The 22,017-nt window shown below is 36.3% G+C and overlaps 1 long non-coding RNA gene across 1 annotated transcript; it reads left to right on the forward strand.

Annotated features, from left to right (window-relative positions):
• The first annotated feature begins 4,045 nt into the window (after positions 1–4,045).
• On the forward strand, positions 4,046–13,548 carry LOC139702977 (uncharacterized). Its single transcript, XR_011705533.1, has 3 exons — positions 4,046–4,117; positions 10,868–10,946; positions 13,498–13,548. It is a non-coding gene; the product is annotated as an uncharacterized lncRNA (long non-coding RNA).
• Positions 13,549–22,017: the final 8,469 nt, after the last annotated feature.

A 22,017-nucleotide genomic window follows, 5' to 3' on the forward strand; every position in this document is an offset into this window, starting at 1 on the left:
ATTTGCATTTCTCTAATTGATAGAGATGTTGAACATTTTTTCATATATTTGTCGATTGATTGTATATTCTCTTCTGCAAAATGTCTCTTCAGTTCCTTGGCCTATATGTTAATTGGGTTTTCTTGTTTTTTTGCTGTTAAGATTTTTGAGTTCTTTCTATATCCTGGAGATTAGTGCTCTATCTGATGTGCATGTGGTAAAAATTTGCTCTCATTCTGTAGGCTCTCTATTCCCCTCACTGATTGTTTCTTTTGCTGAGAAGATGCTTTTGAGTTTGAATTCATCCCATTTATTGATTCTTGATTTTATTTCTTGTGCTATAGGGGTCTTATTATGGAAGTTGGGGCCTAATCTGATGTGATTTAGATTTCGACCTACTTTTTCTTCTAATAGATGCAGTGTCTCTAGTTTAATTCCTAGGTCCTTGATCCGCATTGAGTTGAGTTTTATGCATGGTGAAAGATAGGGGTTTAATTTTATTCTGTTTCATATGAAATTCCATTTTTCCCAGCACTATTTGTTGAATAGGAAATCTTTTCTCCAACATATATGTTTTTGGAACCTTTGTCTAATATAAAATAACTATAATTATGTGGGTTTGTCTCTGTGTTCTCTATTCCATACCATTGGTCTACAAGTCTGTTTTGGTGCCAATACAATGCAGTTTTTGTTACTATTGCTCTGTAGTATAGTTTAAGAACTGGTATAGTGATGCGACCTGCTTCACTCTTTCTGCTAAGGATTGCTTTAGCTATTCTGGGTCTCTTATTTTTCCAGATGAATTTCATGATTGTTTTTTTCTATTTCTGTGAGGAATGTCTTTCATATTTTGATTAGGATTGCCTTAAATCTGTATAGTGCTTTTGGTAGTATGGTGATTTTGACAGCATTAATTCTGCCTATCCAAGAACAAAGGAGATCTTTCCATCTTCTAAGGTCTTCTTTAATTTCTTCCTTTAGTGTTCTATAGTTTTCATTGTAGAGGTCTTTCACCTCTTTCATTGATTCTCAAGCATTTTATTTAATTTTTTTGAGGTTATTGTAAATGAGCTGGTTTTCCTAGTTTCTCTTTCAGAGGATTTGTCACTGATGTACAGAAATGCCTTTGACTTATGTGTGTTGATTGTATATCCTGTTACTTTGCTGAATTCATTTATTAGTTCTATAAGTTTTCTGGTAGAGTTTATTGGATCCTCTAGATACAGAATCATGTTGTCAGTGATAGTTTTTGAGTTCTTCTTTTCTAATGTTTATCCCTTTAATTTCTTTTGTCTAATTGCACTGGCTAGAGTTTCAAGAACTATGTTGAATAGAAGTGATGAAAGAGGGCATCCCTGTCTTGTTCCAGTTTTTAGAGGGAATGCTTTCAATTTCTTTCCATTTAGAATGATGTTGGACTGGAGCTTAGTGTAGATAGCTTTTACAATGTTGAGGTATGTTCTTGATATCTCTAGTTTTTCTAGTGTTTTGAACATGGGGGTGCTGTATTTGTCAAATACTTTTTCTAAATCTATTGAGATGATCATATGGTTCTTATCTTTAAGTCTATTGATGTGATGAATTACATTTATTGATTTCCATATGTTGATCCATCCTTGCATCCCCAGGATGAACCCCACTTGATTGTGGTGTACTATCTTTTGATATGTTTTTGTTTCAGTTTGCCAGAATTTTAGCATCTATGTTCATTAGAGATATTGGTCTGAAGTTTTCTTTCTTTGATGTGTCTTTGTCTGGTTTTAGAATCAGGATGATATTGACCTCATAAATGTGTTTGGAAGTGTTCCTTTTTTTTCTATTTCATGAAATAATTTGAGAAGTATTGGTATTAGTTCTTATTTTAAAGTTTTGTACAACTCAGCCGTGTATCCATCCTGTCCTGGGCTTTTCTTTGTTGGTAGGCTTCTGATGGTGTCTTCTATTTCATTGCTTGAAATTGATCTGTTTAAATTGTGTATATCATCCACATTCATCATATGACTCTAGACTTTTGTCAATGCCTTTGATATTTTCTGTTTTATTGGAGTACAAATTTTCATAATAATTTCTGATTATCTTCTGTATTCTGTACTGTAGTGTCCATCAATAAATAATAATAATATAGTCAAATTGGAAATTACTTCCTGTATTGTCCATCAATAAATCAATAAATGTAATTAATCACATCAATACACTTAAAGATAAGAATTATATGATCATTTTTTCTTTTTCATCCAGATGTAATTTGAGTTTTCTCCCTCTCTTTTTTAGCATAGCTAACGGTTTATCAATTTATTTATTTTTTCAAAGAAACAACTTTTTGTTTTGTCATTTTTTAAATTATTTATTTTGTTTCAATTTCATTGATTTCAGCTCTGATTTTAATTATTTCTTGTCTTCTATTGCTTTTGGTGTTTATTTATTATATTTTTTTTCTAGGGCTTTAAGATGTAACATTAGTTCATTTATTCGACTTTTTCTTCTTCTAAGGAATGAAATTCATGCAATGAACTTTCCTCTTAGTACTGCCTTCATAGTGTCCCAGATTTTTCAATATGTTGTATTAGTGTTCTCATTTACCTCTAAGAATTTTTTAATATTCTCTTTGATGTCTTTTGCAACCCATTGCTCATTCAATAGCATATTATTTAGTCTCCAGGTGTTGTAGTAGCTTTTATTTTTTGTCATTAATTTCTAATTTCATTCCATTATGATCTGATAGAATGCAGGTTAGTATCTTTATTTTTTTGTATTTGCTAAGAGTTGCTTGTGGAATAACAGGGTGTATTTTAGAGAAGGATCCATGTGCTGCTGAGAAGAAAGTGTATTTGCTTGTTGAATGAAATGTTCTATATATGTCAGTTAAGTCTAAGTTATTGATTGTATTATTGAGTTCTATAGTTTCTTTGTTCAGCTTTTGTTTGGAAGATCTAGGCAGTGGTGAGAGGTGTGTTAAAGTTACCCAGAATTATTGTGTTGTGGTTTATTTGAACTTGAGAAGAGTTTGTTTGATGAACGTAGATGCTCCATTGTTTGGGACATATATATTTATAATTGTTATGTCTTGCTGATGTATGGTTCCCTTAAGGAGTATGCAATGTCTGTCTTTATCTCTTTTTTTATTAACTTTGGCTTGAAGTCTACTTTATTTGATATGATTTTTATAAAGAAAAAAAATACTATTTGACCATTTTCTTTTTCTTCCTTCTATAGTATTGCATTTGGTTTTTAAAATTATTGTTGTTTTATTATTATCTCAGTCTTAAAGCAATGAGTATTTATCACTGGCTTCAGTATTTTGGGGAGAAAATAAATCAAAATACATAAATGCATTAATCAGATATGGCCTTTTAAAAATTATCCTTTCAAAAATTTCTCTGTATCTGGATTATTTTTCTAATCTCGTGGTTAAATCTGACATGGGCAATTCAGATGGTTAAATCTCAGTAACCAGAAATAATGACATTTTGTTAACTTTTAGAAGGACACAGCCTTTTCATTGACAGATCTAAATAAAAGACAAAGGATATCTTGACTAAGAAATTTTTTTTCATTACTACTAGAATATTTTATTCAATACTGATGATTTAGTACTTTAAATGGTTCACTGTGAATATACATGGCAAATTGTACATAATATAAACTACTATATTTATTTTAAAAACAGAACAAAACTCAATTTTGGGAAAAGTTAATCTTAACACATTTATTTCATAGTCCACCCCCCCTTTTTATTGCTTTTGATTTATAGTAAAGTCTAATTTTGAGTCATTAAGAAAAATTGAATACTGTAGAAACTAGAATGTTAGGTGGTTGATTTGAAATTACAGGAAGATTCATGATTCCTAGTGTTATTCATTAGTTATGATGACACTGATGTTATAACAACAAAAAAAAGGCAAGTGTTTTTGTGATAATTACTTTAACACCATGGAAGACCTTAAGCCTTGAAAATTCTAGGAGTGTTAAGCCAGGACTACCACATAAACTGCTCCTGTTATACAACATAAAGTTCATTTAAATGTGTTTCAAGATGATTGATATTTTTCTCATTTCTTTGTTAGAACCAAATACTACAAGTTGAAATATGGAACAGAATTGAATCAAGGAGATATGAAGCCTCCAAGCTATGATTCTGGTAAGTTAGTTTTAAAGGAAGCTTAAGTAATAAAAAGAAGTTAATGACTAATATTTTGTAGCAACAACATTTATAAATTTAATTCAATTTCTAATCATCTGCATGTTTTTCTGATCTGCTAATCTGTTGGCACTAATCATTTTGTATCCTGTAGATAATTTCCCCCCACCTTCCTTCCTTTTTCTTCTTCCTCTTCCTTTTAGTTCCCCATTTTCTGCTTATGTTCTACACTTATTGGAAAGTTTCAGGCTTCATGGGGTAACATGCACCAACATAACCTTGTCTTTCTGGGTCCTTCTAGTATTAATGGAAAATTTGAGATGCACAGTACAAAGTACATGATGCCCTTGAAACCCTGAGAAAGAGTAGGAACTATGAAGGTAAGATATTTCTTTTTCAAAGCACAGGGGAATTCCTAATCCTTTAAACCTGATTTAGCACCTTCGTAGGGGATGGAGGCCAGATCACTCTGTGTGGTTTGGGCTGGAGGTGAAAAGACCACATAGACACAGATTTTCAGAAAGGAGTGGCCGTGGGGTGGGGGGCAGCATGGCTCTGCCACCTCAAGGGTCCTCTTCTGCTCTGGAAAGCAAGAGAGCCAGTGCACCTGGAATCGCTTTATTTATAGGGAAAAGCCAACAAAGGACTTTCAATAGAATATTCTACATTGAATAAGGCAGGGTATAAGGTTTTAAGGGAGTTGCCCAGTCCCATTGGGTAACGCTCAAGTCCAGAGCTGAGGCAAATTTATTCGCCAGCTGAAGTTCGTGAAGATCATTTGCTTTGAAGGTCATTTATGTACAGCGCAGGTGTGTAATTCCAGTCCCACACCCCCTTTACTGAAGGCTGAGAGGGGATACTCAGCTTATGGGCAGGCAGCTCCCACACTGACTGCTCAGTTTCACACTGTTTTGGCCTTTCTCATGCACAGAAAATTCTTTCTTATAAGCAGAACATGTTTTAACAGGTGAAATATTTATCTTTTTATATTATTTCTTCTTTTTCTTTCCCCTACCTTTCTCTTTACCCACCAAATAATAGAAAGTAGCACTTGTAAACAATATAGATATAATTCACTTATTAGTAGATATAAGTGAAAGTGAGAAAACCTGTTCAGAAGTTATCACATAGGTGAATTTTTGGCATGATTTTAGATGAAATTCCTCAAATATCTAAGGATTTTTTTCTTCATATTTCAAGTACTGAAAACTGTAATTTATATCACTTGCTGAAATTTGTACCTATGCTAGGAGCTTTAGAAACTATAATTATGTTATTATTATTTTTAGTTATACATGATAGTAGAATGTATTTTGACTTATCATACATATGTGGAGTATAAATTCCCATTCTTGTGGTTGTACATGATGTGGAGTTGCACTTGTCGTGTATGCATATATGAACATAGGAAAGTTATTTCTGATTCATTCTGCTGTTTTTCTCATTCCCATCTCCCCTCCCTTCTCCCCATTCCCCCCCTCCCTGTTCCCAGTCTGGTTAACCTCCACCAAAACCCCCTCCTTGTGAGTCAGCATCTACATATCAGAATGTTCAACCTTTGTTTTTGGAGGGATTGGCTTATTTTGCTTAGCATGATAGCTTCTAGTTCTATCCATTTACCTGCAAATGCCATACTTTCATTCTTCTTTATACCTGAGTAATATTCCACTGTATATACATACCACATTTTCTTTATCCTTTCATCTATTTAACGGTACCTGGATTGGTTCCATAGCTTAGATATTGTGAATTGAGCTCTTATAAACATTGATGTGGCCACATCACTATAGTATGCTGATTTGAGGAGTAAAATAACTGGGTCAAATAGTGGTTACATTCCAAGTAAAAACTATAATTCTTAAAATATTTATTCAGTAAATAAAATATTGTTCTGATGTCACATATGTGTAATTTTAGCTCACAGAAGTGGACACATTTTCCAAATTTCCATTAAATCATGAAGTGTAGGGCTGAATCCAGGTCTACCTGAAAAGAAAACTGATAAGGACTACTTTAATGTCAGAAGGAAGACCAAGAGAGTAGAAACTAACAGAAGAAAGACTTCCAAAGGAAGGAATGTTCATCACTGGTGATGAATTAATTTCTAGAGGGCTAAAGAGTATCTGTCAGATTAGTGGCACACAGGTCATTCATTGGGTCACTGAGAACATAATTGGAAGCAGTTAAGAAACAGGTGATGGCAGAATCAAAGATGTCAGTATAAAATGAAAACCAAATGCATTCAGCGTTTTAGATGCTTAGCTTATGAAAGTGAGGAAGGACTGAAGGATAACAGCTAAAAGATAACCTGGGGTCAGAGAGACTGTGCGTAGGTGGTTGGGGCAGGGTTCATAAATAAGGAGCCAATAAAAGGGAAAGAGTAGATATACTCAGATTAGGAAGGTATCTGGAAGAAATGACTGGGATTGGATTCTGAACATAATGGCAGACATATTGGAGGAAGAACATATTTCTTGTTATTATCTAGAGAGAAACGTAGAAAGTCAGGTAACAGATTGTAAGTTTGAGTTTCACTTTGGTGGTGGGTATTTGAGGGAATGTCCTCTTGATAGCTTTATGTACGAGACATTATCTACAAAGAGTTCATCAGACTTTTAAAAGCAGAGAAGGTTTATAATACTGTTTGTGAAGAGGAAGACAAATTCACTAGTAGTTAGTAGCATTGAAAAAACCTAAGGGTTTGGTTAAGTTGTTGTTTTGTTGCAAAAGTCATTTTTTCTTTAAAGAAATTTAAATAATAATATGAAAATTATATCTCTAGTACTCATAATGCCTTTGTATAGAACTGTATTTCCATCTGGCATCATTTTTCTCCTCCCTTTAAGACTTCTTTTAACATATTTTGTAATATGGGATGCTGGTAATAAGTTTTTTCAGCTTTTGTATATCTGATAAAAGTTTTATCTTGCTATCATTGTTTCTAATAAGATGTCTGCTATTATGCTTATCTTTGTTCCTCTGTATATAATGTACCCCGTTATTTTGGCTGCTTTTAAGATTTTCTCTTTCTCATTGGTTCTAAACAAATTTCTTTGTTTCTTTTTTTTTAACTGAGGAATAAACCCAGGGCCTTGCATATGCTAGGGAAATCCTGTACCATTGAACAACATCCCAGCCCTTTTATTTTAAGAAAGGGTATCACAAAGTTGCTGAGGCTGGCCTTGAATTTAGGATCCTCCTGCCTTGGCCTTCCAAGTACCTGGGATTATAGGCATGTGCCACCATATGTAGCCAAAAAAAGTTTATTATGATGTTCTGTAAAATAAAATAAAAATATTTATTATGATATAAAAATGTTTACTATGATGTACTGTGGTTATTTCTCTCCACAGTGTTTCTTAAGCTTGGGGTTTAATGAGTTTCTTTGACCAGTGGGTTTATAGTTTTTATGAAATCTGGAACTTTTTGGTCATTATTTCTTCAGATATTGTCTTTGTTTTTTCTCCCTGTGTTAAAAGCTAGAAACTCCTAGAAACTCTTTTATCAAGGCAGTAGCTGGGACAGTCGTAAGGTTCATCCCTTTGCTTGCCTTCTCTCAAGGATCACTATCTTTTGGAAAACATTGTTTCATTTGTTTTTGTTTGTTTATTTGTGCTAGGGATTAAACCCATGGATGTTTAACCAGAGTCACATCCTGATCCATTTTCATTGTTTTTTTAGAGACAAGGCTTTGCTAAAGACCCACTAAATTTCTGAGGCTGATCTCAAACTTGTGATTCTACTACCTTAGTTGTTGAAATTATAGGTGTGTGCCACTGTGCCCAGCTCATCTGTTTTGTTTTGGGGGGTGGGGGGGAGGTCAATGCAGTCCCTGTTACAGAAACTATACTGGATATAGAAGTCATATCATCAAGAAATTAAACTATTAGCTACTTTATTTATTGATTTCTTTTGGTACTGGAGATTGAACCCATGTGTACATTACCACTGAGCTATGTTTCCAGTCATTTTTGTTTTGTTTTGAGACAGGATCTCACTAACTTACTGAGATTGGCCTTGAACTTCTGGTCCTTCTGACTTAGCCTCCTGAGTCACCAGGATTATAGATGTTCTTTATTATGCCAGAGCTACCTTAAAATCCTTACTTTAATATAAAGCTTCTTTTTAAAATTTTTAAGGCAAAAATGAATCTGATAGTTGATAATTACTTACTAGAAAGGACTACAGCTTGGCCTACCATGTAAGAATAAGAGTAATTTGTCTTTTAAGAGGATATTAGTGCATTATTTTTTGACTGGTCTTAACTTAGTTTTTATTAAGGCATAATTTTTAAGGGATAATTTCTGTACAGTAAAATTTATCATCCTTAGTGTTTTCACAAACACATAGTCTTATAGCTATTATTGTTTGTAGTCAACCCTTCCTTCCCCACTAATCTACTGGCAACCACTAAACTATTTTCCATTTTTATACTTTGGCCTTTTCCAGAATCATGAATTTAATAATCTTATAGAATATAGCCTTTTTTTTTGGGGGGGGGTTGCTGGGGATTGAACCCTGGATCTCATGCACTCTACCACTGAGCAAAATCCCTAGCCCAGAATATAGCCTTTTTTTGATCTGGTTTAACTCACTTCACATAATGCATTTGAGATTCATCCATGTTGGTTGGCTATCAGTTGTTCATTCCTTGTTCTTATTGAGTTTATGTACCATACTTACACAACATCATTAGCTGCCAAAGTAGTCAGTTGAGTATACCTGAGGATGGCATAGAAAGGATTTAGGCCTCTTCTGATGGGAGACTAAATGACCTCAACATTTCTTTTCACATCTGAAAATTTTAAATTCTTAAAGTGTCAGTGTATATGCTCTTACTTGGCAAGTACAGGTTATTCAGTAGACTGAAGGGTATAAATTGTAACATAATTATGTTATGAGTAGTTCCTGAATTGCAAAATTCATAGAACAATGTAATTTTTTTATTTCCACATTTTTAGTTGGTGCATTGTATTTGTACATAATGATGGGAATTTGTTGTTACATATTTATACATGCTCACAATATAACAATATAATTTGTCTAATATCATTTTCCAGCATTCCCCCTACTCCCATATCATTTTTCATAAAGTATTGGGACATTATTTTTGCCCTCCCCTGCAAAACACACACACACACACACACAGAGTTTGGCAGTATATCCTCTTTTAAGTTATCCCAAAGTAATCTTTCTTTTGGAGTTAAATTAATTTCTTTCCTCCACACTCACCTCCAGTCCACTCTGTTACTATTTCTTTAAAATTCTACAGAACTCTCCTGATTTATTTTAGGAGAAAACAAAACACAAGATATGATTCTTACTTTTATTCACATTTCTCCAGTTTTTTATCATTGTTGTAATAATACATGGAGGAAAGTGCTGGGTCTCTAGAGGGAGTCAGGAAGGATTTTTTACACTTACAACTGTGTTTCCAAGGAACCTGAAAATTATTCTCTAAAACTTAGCTTTTCATCTTTAACATAGGGATAAACATGAATTTTTTTTTAAATTTGTAAGAATTGAAAGAGAAGGAGCTGGGCTAGTGGCACATGCTTATATTCCCAGCTACTCAAGAGACTGAGGCAGGAGGAGTGCAAATTTGGGGCCAGCCCCAGCAATGTAGCAAGACTCTGTCCAAAAATTTAAAAATAAAAGGGGCTGGGGACATAGCTCAGTGGTAGAGTACCCCTGGATTCAATCCCCAGTACCAATAAACAAACAAACAAACAAATAAATAAATAAATAAATAAATAAAGATAGATAATGTATATGTATTTTAACATACATTTGGGAACACAATAAGTATGCACTAAATGCTTAATTTTAGAAAATATGAAACAATTTCTTGTTCCCTCCTGTGTCTCCTCTTGAAAAAGATTTTATAAAGACCAGCAATTTCTTCATTTGATGAAGGACTGATAAAAATAATATATGATTTTTTTAATATTGTGAAAGTTGAACCATTGTCTGGTGTGGAACTTTTTAGTTTAGGTTTCTCATAGAGAAATTCTTTTTATTAATTCTTCTGAAAGGATTCAGTTTGTACATAATGATGAATTTAAGCTTTAGAAGTTAAAAGAGGTTTAAAATTCAAAGAATGTCTTTGAAAGAATACTTGAAATTTTCATTTAATAACTTGCAAAGGAAACATATTTGGATTGAGGTTATTTCTTAGTATATCTGCTCTTTATAAAATTAGATTTTTGGTCTCATTTCTAAATATTTTTTTCTGGTTATAATGTGATACCTAATACTTATATTTGACTCTCACTCTGTATGACTTGATTGGATTGGTCTTGGTTCTAGAGCAAAATTCTCAGGCTAGCTAAAAGTGAAAATGTCTTTATATTCTACTACTCTAAAGGGAATCCAGTAGCATTAATTAATATGTGTTAGAGTTTTGTTATGGAAATTCAAATTAAAAACTCTTTTGGAGTGGGTGTACTGGGGATTGAATTCAGGGGCACTCAACCACTGAGCAAAATCCCCAGCCCTGTTTTGTATTTTATTTAAAGACAGGGTCTCATTGAGTTGCTTAGTGCCTCACTGTTGCTGAGGCTGGCTTTGAATTTGTGATCCTCCTGCCTCAGCCTCCTGAGCCACTGGGATTACAGGCATGCACCACCACACCCAGTTAAAAACATTTTAATTGTCCTAAACATACATAAATGTTTACTGGATACTTATTAATTGAGATGCCCTCTAATATGTAAAACAAGTCAGTTTTATTATGACAATGTATTTCAGATGAAGGTAATGAAACAGAGGTGCAGCCACAACAGAACAGCCAGTTAATGTGGAAGCAAGGTCGACAACTACTCAGACAGTAAGTATCTCCTGGCCAATCTTATCAATAGTCGAGGATGAGAAACATTATTTTCATGAGATTTTTTTCCTTTTATATTTTCAATTCAAAAGAATAAGTTTATTTCTTATTTTATTACTGCTTTGAAAAAGCTTAATTGAATTTCTGTTTAATTTTCATATTAAACACTTTTCCCCTTTTTGTTTTTGTTTTGTGGTACTGGGGAATTGAACCCAGGGATGCATTAGCACTGAGCTACATTCCTAGCCCTTTTTTATTTTGAGACAGGTTCTTGCTAAATTGTAGACTGGCCTCAAACTTTTGATCCCCTGCCTCATTGTCCTGAGTTACTGCAATTACAGGCATGTACCACAGCACTCTTCCCTTGGAATAGATTTTATATAATTTAAAGAATTATTTGTCCTTATTTTTCTTACTGCATCATCTGTGCAAGCATGTACATATATTTCAATATAGGTCTAATAAGTATTTGCATGTATTTTTTGGTTAATTTAAAAATTTTTTAAGTAATTTGTTGAGATTAAATTCTGAGATTTTGAAAATTCTGCATAGCATAAGCTTTCTCCTGTATAATGTGTATCTGAGACTATACAGAGGAAACAGTTCAGTTAAGGTTTTGGCATCAAGTAGTAGACTACACCATCTCAGTGCTTGGTTCTTGTATACCACCTTTGAAACTGGTATTCAAATTTTATGCCAAGGTAAAATGAAATATGCTGCCTGTTTGAGACTTTTGGGTTTGCTTCCAAAATGAATGAATGCTAGCTATTCCTTTTGACTTAAGGAAGATAATATTACAACATCTCTTCATATTTATTGTTTATTTAGACAAAATTAGAAAACAATGAATCCTTACTAATATTTAAGTGAATTTTTATTAGTGTCCTCACTTTGGTCTGAAGTATGACTTAGGTATTTTGATTTTTAAAATAGGCAATTTTTCTTAAAATGCTGATTTTTTTAAAGTGATTTCATAATGATGTATCCAAGATATATTTTAAAACCTTAAGAAGACCTATAATCGTCTTAGAAAAGGGTGACATTTTGAGTTACAAAGTAACTATTAGCCTGTTTACTTATGGCTATGTGGTTTTGTTGCCAAAGTGAGGTACACATCAAATATTATTGCTAAAAATAGAAAAATACATTTTTGTAGTAGTCTGTAAGGACAACTGATTAAATTCAGGAAAATTTGAAGTTTATTATTTTAATCAAAACTTTCTATATATATTCATTAGGGTTGAAAAATGAGCATCTTGGTTTGGTAAGATACACTTTGATCACATGTCTTTGTGAGATCTTTCTGCTCTAATAACTTTTGAAACCAAATCTTCAAAAAAACTGAACAAATAAACTATCTTGTCAACCTTTGTTTTCTTTTGTCCAGTAGACTCCATATCAACATATATTAATGCCCAATATTTTTCTATTGTTTATTAATGGCATTTGCCCTTTCCATGGTCCTGCCCCTGCCATTTGGTCTTTTTTGATTAACTTTGGTGTTAAATAGGTAATCAAGGGCTGGGGTTGTGGCTCAGCGGTAGAAAGTTCGCCTAGCACATGTGAGACCTGGGTTCCATCCTCAGCACCACATTAAGAAAAAAATAAACAAATAAAATAAAAGTGTTGTGTCCAACTACAACTAAAAAGAATTTTAAAAAAATAGGTATTCAAGTGCTGTCTGTATGCCAGAGAAGTATTAGTTGTGTCTGTTTTTAAGGAAAGAAAACTCAGGTTTGGGAAAATTAAAGTTATAGGGCAAATAAGTGACAGAAATAGATGTAAGACCTGGGTCTAACTCTCACTATAAAGCCTGTGCTCTTTTTTTCTGTGCTGCTGCCTTTCTGCAACATGCACGAATTCACATACATACCCTCTATCCCACAATTTAATTGTGGTTTATTTTTTATTTTTGAGTTATTTAAGCATAGATTTTTCTGTTCTACAGAAGTGACTTTTGGGAAAATACTATATTCTTATATGATGTGGAGGAAGCCATATGTACTGAAAACATTCTCTCTAGATCTCAAACAATTGATCTGCAGCTGGGGTTGTAGCACAGTGGTAGAGCACTTGCCTAACATGTGTGATCCCCAGCACCACATAAAACTAAATAAACTAAATGAAGGTATTGTGTCCATCTACAACTAAAAATATACTTAAAAAAAACCAGTTGATCCATGACAATTTTCATTTGAAATATAAAAAAGTTGCAATCACTGTTATAAAATAGTAATTTGGTAGAATTTGGTAGTGAACTTGCTCTGATCCTGCGGAAGGAATGTGCTATGAAATATTGAGAAACAGTTTCTGCATAGTATAAATGTAATGAAAGGTGTATTGTAGAGTTGATTTTTCTAAGTGACTGTAGAGGCTGGTACTGCAGGAGACAGCTCCATCTGCACCTGGAATATTATTGACAAGTCTTAACTAGCATAGTGCTCCTAGGTCTTATGTATGCAGTGTATTAGAAGAATTGCTTTTATTTACACATTAAATTTTAGAACACTGATTCCTGTATGACTGAATTGTAAGGATCCTCTTCACACAGGTATCTTCAGGAGGTGGGTTACACAGATACTATTCTAGATGTGAAATCTAAATGAGTACGAGCTTTGCTGAGCTTTTCAAATGATATCACTGACAGGGAAGATGACAAAAATCAGGATTCAGTTATAAATGGCACAGAGGCTGAAGTTAAAGAAACAGCAATGATTGGGTAAGTATTTTGTCTGGAAAGTATTTTAGTTGTAACTTAGTTCATATTTAATATTTTTGAATTTAAAATATTACTTTTAGGTGGGATTTGGAAATAAGTTAAAGTTTCATTTGGTTAGAAGGCAACACAGGGGTTGAAGTTAGCATTTGAGACTATTTAGTTCAAGAATGTAATTTCATATTTAGGCTATTTTATTTGCTTGAAATTTATTTAATATAAGATTTTTTAATATCTTGAAGCTCAGTCAACTACTATTAGAACCTCATAGAATATTTTGATTTGAAATGCAGTGGTAATCTGTAAGAATGGAATTTCATTATAAGTGACCCAGAAATCATAAAAATACCTCACAATTCTTTAGAAGAAACCTTTTTAACCACTTTTGTTTATGTAATAATTCTGTAACTCATCTTTTCTTTGATGTAAAATATCTACTTTAAATATACATATTCTTAGATTGAAAAATTTAATAATTTGAAATATTTTTCTTATTGAACATATTATTATTATAGAGTTGTATATAATTCTAGTTAAATGAACACTAACAAACAGTTCAATAAATTAATCGTTCTTTATTGGGAAAAAAATTGCTATGATTTTTTCTTTTTTAAAAAACTATTATTTTATTTACTTATTTATTTTTATTTGGTGCTGAGGCTCAAACCCAGTGCTTCACACATGCTAGGGGAGCACTGTACCACTGAGCCACAACCCTTGCCCCTGCAACCATTCTTAGTTGAATAAAAAGCCTAAGATTTTCTGAAAGTCTTAATTACGATGGTATTACATTTTAACCCATATTTAGGCTAGTAGAATGGTTTTAATTGAATGCTATAAATTTTCTAATGAGAAAGTATTTCCTGTTATTTGGAATATAAACTGAAATTATAAGATTAGGTAAAGACACAAGATAGGAATTTTATAAAAATATGTCTTTGGAAATTTCTGAAAAGTGTTCATTAATAATTAAGAATGTATTGGGGCTGGGATTGTGGCTCAGTGGTAGAGCGCTTGATCACACATGCAAGGTTCTGGTTCCTCAGCACCACATATAAATAAATAAATAAATAAATTTTAAAAAGAATGTATTAACTTGTATTTACAAATGAAAGTACGGATTTTTTTCTCTGTAGACATAGATCATATAGGTATTACTCTTGTTTTTGTTTTTACCTTTTACATTAACCTAAGTCATTAAGTTAACTTAGGTAATATAAATATTTTTAGGGATGGTAATGCATACTTTTACAAAACCTTCAGTAATGACTTTCAGAAGAGATGTCTCCATTGTCTATTTTGTGTTTACCTCTCTTTTAAACTGAAAAGGATGTTAGTCTGAATTTGTCAGATTTCTGTAGAAACAGAGAAAAGGAGGAAAAACTCAAAATTATAGCTCTCAGCAGATTTGAAATTGAAGATTTAGCTATTTTTTAAAACTTTCCTTTACTATGACTATAGTCCATCCCCCCCCCCCCCCAAAAAAAAATGCCTTCTCATCTAAAACATTTTCTGATGAACTAGAGAGAAAAAATTCTGTTGTGGCCCTTAGGAAAGTGTTAACTAAATTTATTTTGAGGGAGCTATGTTCAAGCCTTATATTTGAAAATTTAGTCATTTCTAAAAGACTCATGGTTTATTCATTGGCAGAGTCAAATCTTACAATAATATCAATTTGACTAGTATATTGTTTTCAATAACTTTATTTGTACATTTGAGCTTTTTACCTCCTTAGCTAACTGTTTAACAAAAGATTGCATCAGAGAAAAATGACATATTTACTAGTTACTTAGTTATAAAAACTCATGTAAGAAGTTAATTGAAGAATTGCAGAAAGAAATACATAGGGGGAAAAAAGGAGGCAGAGATAATGAGAGAAATATTTTCAAAAATACATTAAGGTTGATATAAGGATCAAAGTAAATGTGAATCTTGAGAGGGAGTTCTTTTCAGTAGATTATCACTATTTTTTTTGTTCATTTGGTATTAGAGTGCTTTTATACACATGATCTATATCTGCAGTCCTTTTTATTTTGATACAGGTTCTTGCTAAGTTGCTTAGGGCCTTCCTTCTTGAGACTGGCCTCAAACTTGTGATCTTCTTGCTCAGCCTCCCAAATTGCTAGAATTAAAATTGTGTACCACCATTTGAGGCACAATCCTAGCTATTAAGATAATTGAGCCAGGTGTGTTGGCACTGTAAATCCAATGACTCAGGAGGCTGAGACAGGAGAATCACAAGTTCAAGGCCAGTCTCAGCATCTTAGTAAGATTCTGTCTCCAAATAAAAAAATTAAAAAGGGCTGTGAATGTGACTTAATGGTTAAATGCCCCCAGGTTTGATCCCAGGTACAAAAAAAGGTTATGATTATAAAGTACTTTTAAATGAATAGCCACTTCTTATATTGCTTTCTAATCCATAGAATTGTAATAGATGAGAATCAATGTCATTTGAGACTCATAATATAATATAATATAAATGTAAGTTGTAAAACTTATCATGAGTTGATTTTATGTTGAGGTTAAAAAGAGTAACTGAGCATGATTATTTGTGTTTTAAACATGTGTTATAGCAGTCTAGTGTTACAATCTTATTACAATGTAATTGGCTGCTATAAAACAATAGAACTGGCATATAATCCATTACGGTGCCTAACATCAGCTCTGATGCAGATTTTGTCTCTCTTGTGAGTTGCTTTGGTAGGTCAGGCCTACAGACTTCTAAAACTCTTCCATTACATTTCTTCAAATTGTCTGCAACAACTTTTCACTCCCAGTTGCAACCCCCACCTTCCACCCTTTTTTTTTTCCCAGGAGAGAAAGCCTTTGAGCATTTTCGATAGGCAAATAAATGAGTAACCACCCTAGGCAACTTCTCTTGGGCTGACATATTTCCGAGCTGAAACTGATTTATATGCGAAGGAGGAGGAAGAACACAAAGAAAAAATAATAAGAGTCACACAGGGAGTGTGTGTGCTGAAAACGCGACTCCTCCGCCAACTGAAAACGGCTACAGGGAGAGTGCGCTGCACTCAGTGCCACACTGCGCTATGCAGGGAGGGCAGCAGGGGCGGACTCCCGAGGGGGCTTGCGCAGGGCACCTCCACCTCCGGGCGAGGGCGGGTCACCCAGCTCAAGCCCACCCGCCACACTTGTGGGTCTGTGCTGGGCGGGGATGCAATCCTGCCCTCAACCGCTCCCCGCCCACGAAATCCAACCTCACCCGCAGCTGGCTAAGCGCAGGGAGGGGAAGGGAGCGGGAACCCGGGCACGGGGCATCCTCCCGGGGTGGTGGCTGCAGTCCTCCCGCGGAGCCCTCTCTCCTCGGGAAAGTCTCAGCCAAACTTTGTTCAGCTCAGCCAGCGCCAAGGGGGCGGCGCTGGCCAGGTGGGAGGGGGCCCGCAGCTGGCGGCCATACCTTCGCAGGGGCCCACTTCCTACTGGGTGATGGAGTCGCCATTGAGCTGGGGCGGATGACACAGCGAAGCCCCCAGTCGCAGACTCCGTGGAGCCCAAAGGCGCCGCCGCAGCTCTCCTTCCTCTGCCTGGCGAACATGTAGCAACAGCCGCAGATGCCCTGCACAATGCTCCCCAGGCAGCTCCTGGGCTCCTCGCACTTAGACTCGTCGCAGGGCAGGTAGACCAGCGCCCGGGTGCCAGAGCGCGTCAGCAGCAGCAGCCGCCCCAGTACCGAGACAAGGAGGTGCCCGCAGCCGGCCAGCCCCCTGCCCCCCTCCACCAAGGACATCCTCCTGCGCCGCCGCCTCCTCCTCACAGCCTGGCCAGGAGCCCGGCGGGAGCCCTCCCCTGCGCGGGGCACACGCGCCGCCGACGCCCCCCCTCGGGGCCCCGGGGTGCGCCTCCCCTCCCGGGGCAAGGTCCCCGCCCCTCCTGCGGGCCGCGCCGACCCCGAGCCCACTAGCCTTGGCGCCAGCGGCATCAGTGGCTTCCCCTCCTCCTCCTCCTGGGAGGAAAAAAAAAGTTTCCTCCTGGCAGCTCCGGTTCAACCCAAACTTCTGGCAGCGGCGGTGGCTGCGCTCGGCTCCAGCCCGGGTTGGCGGCACCTCTTCCTTCTCCTCTTCCTAGTGGGCGGCGCCGCGGCGGCGCAGCCTCCGGGCCTGGTCCCCATCTCCCGAGCCGCCAAGTGGGCGCGGTGGCACAGCAGAAGGTCCGCAGCGTCTGCTCTGCGCGTGAGTGCGCGGATCTTTCAGGCGCTTGTTTATGGCTCCAGCCTGCCGCTAGGGCTGCGCCCTCCCCCATCCTACCTCATCCCCCAGACCTCGCCCCCCCCGCGCCGCGCGCCGCTCATTGGCGGCCCCCACCCCTCTTGGCCCGGCCGGCCCCCTCCTCCTCCTCCTCCTCCTCCTCCTCCTCCTCCCCGGTTGGCGGGGCCTTCCTCCCTCCTCCTCCTCTTTCCCCCCCTTCTCCTCTTCCTCCCGGAGCCTGCCCTGCGGCCGAGCTACTGCTCTGACCCTGGCACCGCGAATGCGCTGAGTCTCAGCTTGCTTTGGATCCCTGCACACCCAGAGAACTGGGAGAATAGCTGCGACTGGAGCGCCTGCCAGCACAGTGGCCACCGCGGCTAGCCTAGGAGCACCCGGGCCAGAAGGCTACACCAGTGCCAGGTAGTTTTGAGGTTGGAGACCCCAGAATCTCCTGGCCAGGGGATTGCTGTAATCTCCGCTGGGCACCAGCTGAAGAGAACCCCAGGAAAGGGAAACGAAAGCATGGAAGCTCCGCAAACTGGACAAGAATCCATCTTCCACTCGAGCTCTGTATAGACTTCGTAAAAGATCATGTAATGGAGTCTCGGAAAGCTCGAGAGGTCTCCAGCAAAGCTGCTGGTGAATTAATTAAGTGCTTTAAATGGTCTAGTGTAGCAGTAATTCACTTGCAGGTCAGCATGGGAAAAGAAAGAAGAAGCAGAGCAAGCAAAGCAGCAGCAGAAAAAAAAATCCTTTATTGTATACAAGCAATCTTTTTATAGTATTGTGAACAAAGAAGGCAGCCTTCCAACATCAATAAATCAGGTCTTTCAGCTAATATACATACATACATAGTATACAGAAGTTTTACTTTCTAATCAGAAGTGACCCACTTCTCATGGCTAATCTACTCTCAGCCTGGAGCATGCCAATCTCTGTTCTTGTTAAGAACAGATAATAAAATTTTTCTTAGCGCTCTCCTAGCCCGCTTGGCAGAACATCCTGTTTGCAGGCAAGTCCTCCCAAGGACAGCAGACACCTCGTTTTCAAGCATGCCTGCTGTTACCTATCTGTACCTTGACAGAATATCCTGTTTGCAGGCAGACTCCATCAAGGACAGTAATAGTAACGCAGTCACATCTGATTCTCTACAGTCTAGGTAAATATTCCGCCAGGGTTGGGAGGACTGTTGGGGATGACTGTAGTTAAAGTTGAATTTTAACTGTCCACTTCATGTTTTGTCGCTCTGCTGTCTGTGCCAAGGGCGGGGGTGACTAGAAAGTAACAGCTGAATCCTTGTCCCTGGAGTAGGACCGAATCCTGGATTATTACAAGTCTTGACCTGGGGCGAGACCCATAGTTGCATGCATCATCAATGTCATCTGACATCTGACATTGCCCTTTGTTGCAGTAATTCACTTGCAGGTCAGCATGGGAAAAGAAAGAAGTGTTAGTGTTAGTGTGATGTAAAGCATGTTCTAGATGAGCCTTTTGTAAGGGGAATAATAGCTGATCAATATTTTGATTTCCTCTAGATAATGGTCCCGGCAGTGTAGAATGTGCTCTAATATGAGTGAAATATACTGGAATAGTTCTCTGTAACAATAATCTTTGTGTAAAAGCAAATAGTTTTTCAATAACAGTCTTTGGATTAATAGGAAGGCTAACTGAAGGTAAATTTGTGCACACCAAAACCACATACTGAGAGTCAGAAACAATATTAAGAGGAACATTTGAAAAATCTAATAAAGCTAAGGTAATAGCCCATAATTCAGCAGGTTGAACAGAGGAAAACTCATGAGGAAATACTTTAGAAGCTATAGGAGTCCAATATCCTGCTGAAGTTTTGTTAGCATCAGTAAAAACAGTAATACCGGAAAGAGGAATCAAAGAAATAGGGTTTACTAATATCATAGAATGTTTTCTAAAAAATTCAAAGACTTTAGATTTAGGATATTGAGTAGTTAGAGCTCCAGAATAACCAGCTAAAGCAATTTGCCAATTATCATTTAATTGTAAATTGTAAGAAATTTGTTGCTGAGTTATTTGAGTAATAATTTGATTTGGCTCTCTACCACTCAATTGTAACAATCTAGATCTACCTTTAATTACTAAAAAGGCTAGTTTATCCATATATGTAGTTAATCGTTTATTATACTTATTAGGTAAAAAAATCCATTCTATTATATGATCATCTTGAGTTAGTACTCCAGACGGGGAGTGAGGAGTATGGAAAAGAATCAATTGTACAGATTTTTCTAAGTCTATATAAGACAAATATCCTTCATTTAAACGTTGTTCAACTAAAGTTAACTCTTGAGATGCTTGTTTAGTTAAAGTTCTAGGACTATGTAGTTCAGAATTACCTTCTAAAGTAGCAAATAAATGCTGCAATTGATAAGTAGGGATTCCTATAGTTGAACGAATCCAATTGATATCTCCCAGTAATTTTTGAAAATCATTAAGAGTCTTTAAATTATCTTTTCTTATTTGAACATTTTGAGGCTTAATTTTTTGTTTATCCAAAACAAATACTAAATATGAATAAGGAAAATTAATTTGCACCTTCTCTGGAGCTATTTGTAATCCAAATTTAGATAAAGCTTTTAGAACTGCTTTATAAAAACGGTCGTGTTCAATGTTAGTAGGGACTGCTAATAAAAGATCATCCATATAATGATATAAAATATAATGAGGGAATTGTTGTCTAGCTGGTTCTAAGGCTCTGGCAACAAATTCCTGACATAAGGTAGGACTATTAATCATGCCTTGAGGTAACACAGTCCATTGATAACATTTAGCAGGTTGATGATTATTATATTCAGGTACTGTAAAAGCAAATTTTTCCTTATCCTTAGGTTGGAGAGGGATTGTAAAAAAACAATCTTTTAAATCAATAACAGAAATTGACCATTTACTTGGAATCATAGCAGGAGAGGGAAGTCCTAATTGTAATCCTCCCATAGGTTTAATACATTTATTAATTTCCCTTAAATCTGTCAATAAACACCATTTTCCAGACTTTTTCTTAACAACAAATATAGGGGAATTCCAAGGTGATGTGGAATATTCAATATGTTTCACCTGTAATTGTTCAGTAACTAATTGTTTTAATGCCTTGAGCTTTTCCTTTTTCAAAGGCCACTGCTCAATCCATTTAGGAGTACTGGTTAGCCAGGTTAATGGCATAGCTCGAGGGGACTGAACAGTGGCTACAAGTTTTTTGAAGGAATATTAATGTGTGCTCCAAGCTGAGATAAAATATCATGGCCCCAAATATTAATTGGAACATTGATTATGTAAAAAGCTGTTAAAAATCCAATATTCTCTAAGGTATGACATGATAAAGGGCCAGAACTGACCCACACGTCCATTATTGCCCCTAATCCATTTAATGTTATTTGACATTTTTGTTTAGGCCATTCTTGTGGCCATTGTCTTATAGAGATAACTGAGACATCAGTTCTAGTATCTATTAACCCTTCAAAATATTTTCCTTGTATAATTAGAGTTAAAGAGGGTCTCTGATCAGTAATTAAGGTTTCCCAAAATATGTTTTTTTTTTTTTTGTATTTTTAAATCCTCCAGTCCTTGATTGATTTTTAGAAGGCAATTGAAAGAAAGGTAACAGCAAAATTTGTGCTATTTGTTCTCCACTGATCAAAGAAAGGGCTTGAGTAGAATAAGCCATGATGAAAATTTCATCTGTAAAGTCAGGATCAACAATGCCAGGAATAACATGAATGCCTCTTAAGGCAGAACTATTACGTCCAAAAATTAATCCAAAACTCTTAGAGGGAAGAGGTCCAAAAACACCAGTCTTTATTTTGTAAATTCCACCTCCAGGAGATATCAAAACATTTTCATTAATTGGTAAGTCAGCAGCAGCACTTTGTTGAGTAGCCGCATAAAGATTATCAATAGTTAACTTAGTATTATCCTGGGGTTGTTTTGTGGGTGACCCAACTTGGGAGTCACAGATGCCCGAAACAAATGAGAAATGATCCCCGGTATTATTTATGGGCCCCAGGGATGATGGCCCATTGAGCAGTTTCCCGACGGGGGCAAAGAGTTTCCATCTTTATCTGTCTTAGAATAACATTCATTTGTCCAATGTTTGCCTCGTTTACATCGTCGGTAAACTTCTGTA

Source organism: Marmota flaviventris, chromosome 19 (genome assembly GCF_047511675.1).
Source record: "Marmota flaviventris isolate mMarFla1 chromosome 19, mMarFla1.hap1, whole genome shotgun sequence".
Classification (NCBI taxonomy): Eukaryota; Metazoa; Chordata; class Mammalia; order Rodentia; family Sciuridae; genus Marmota; species Marmota flaviventris.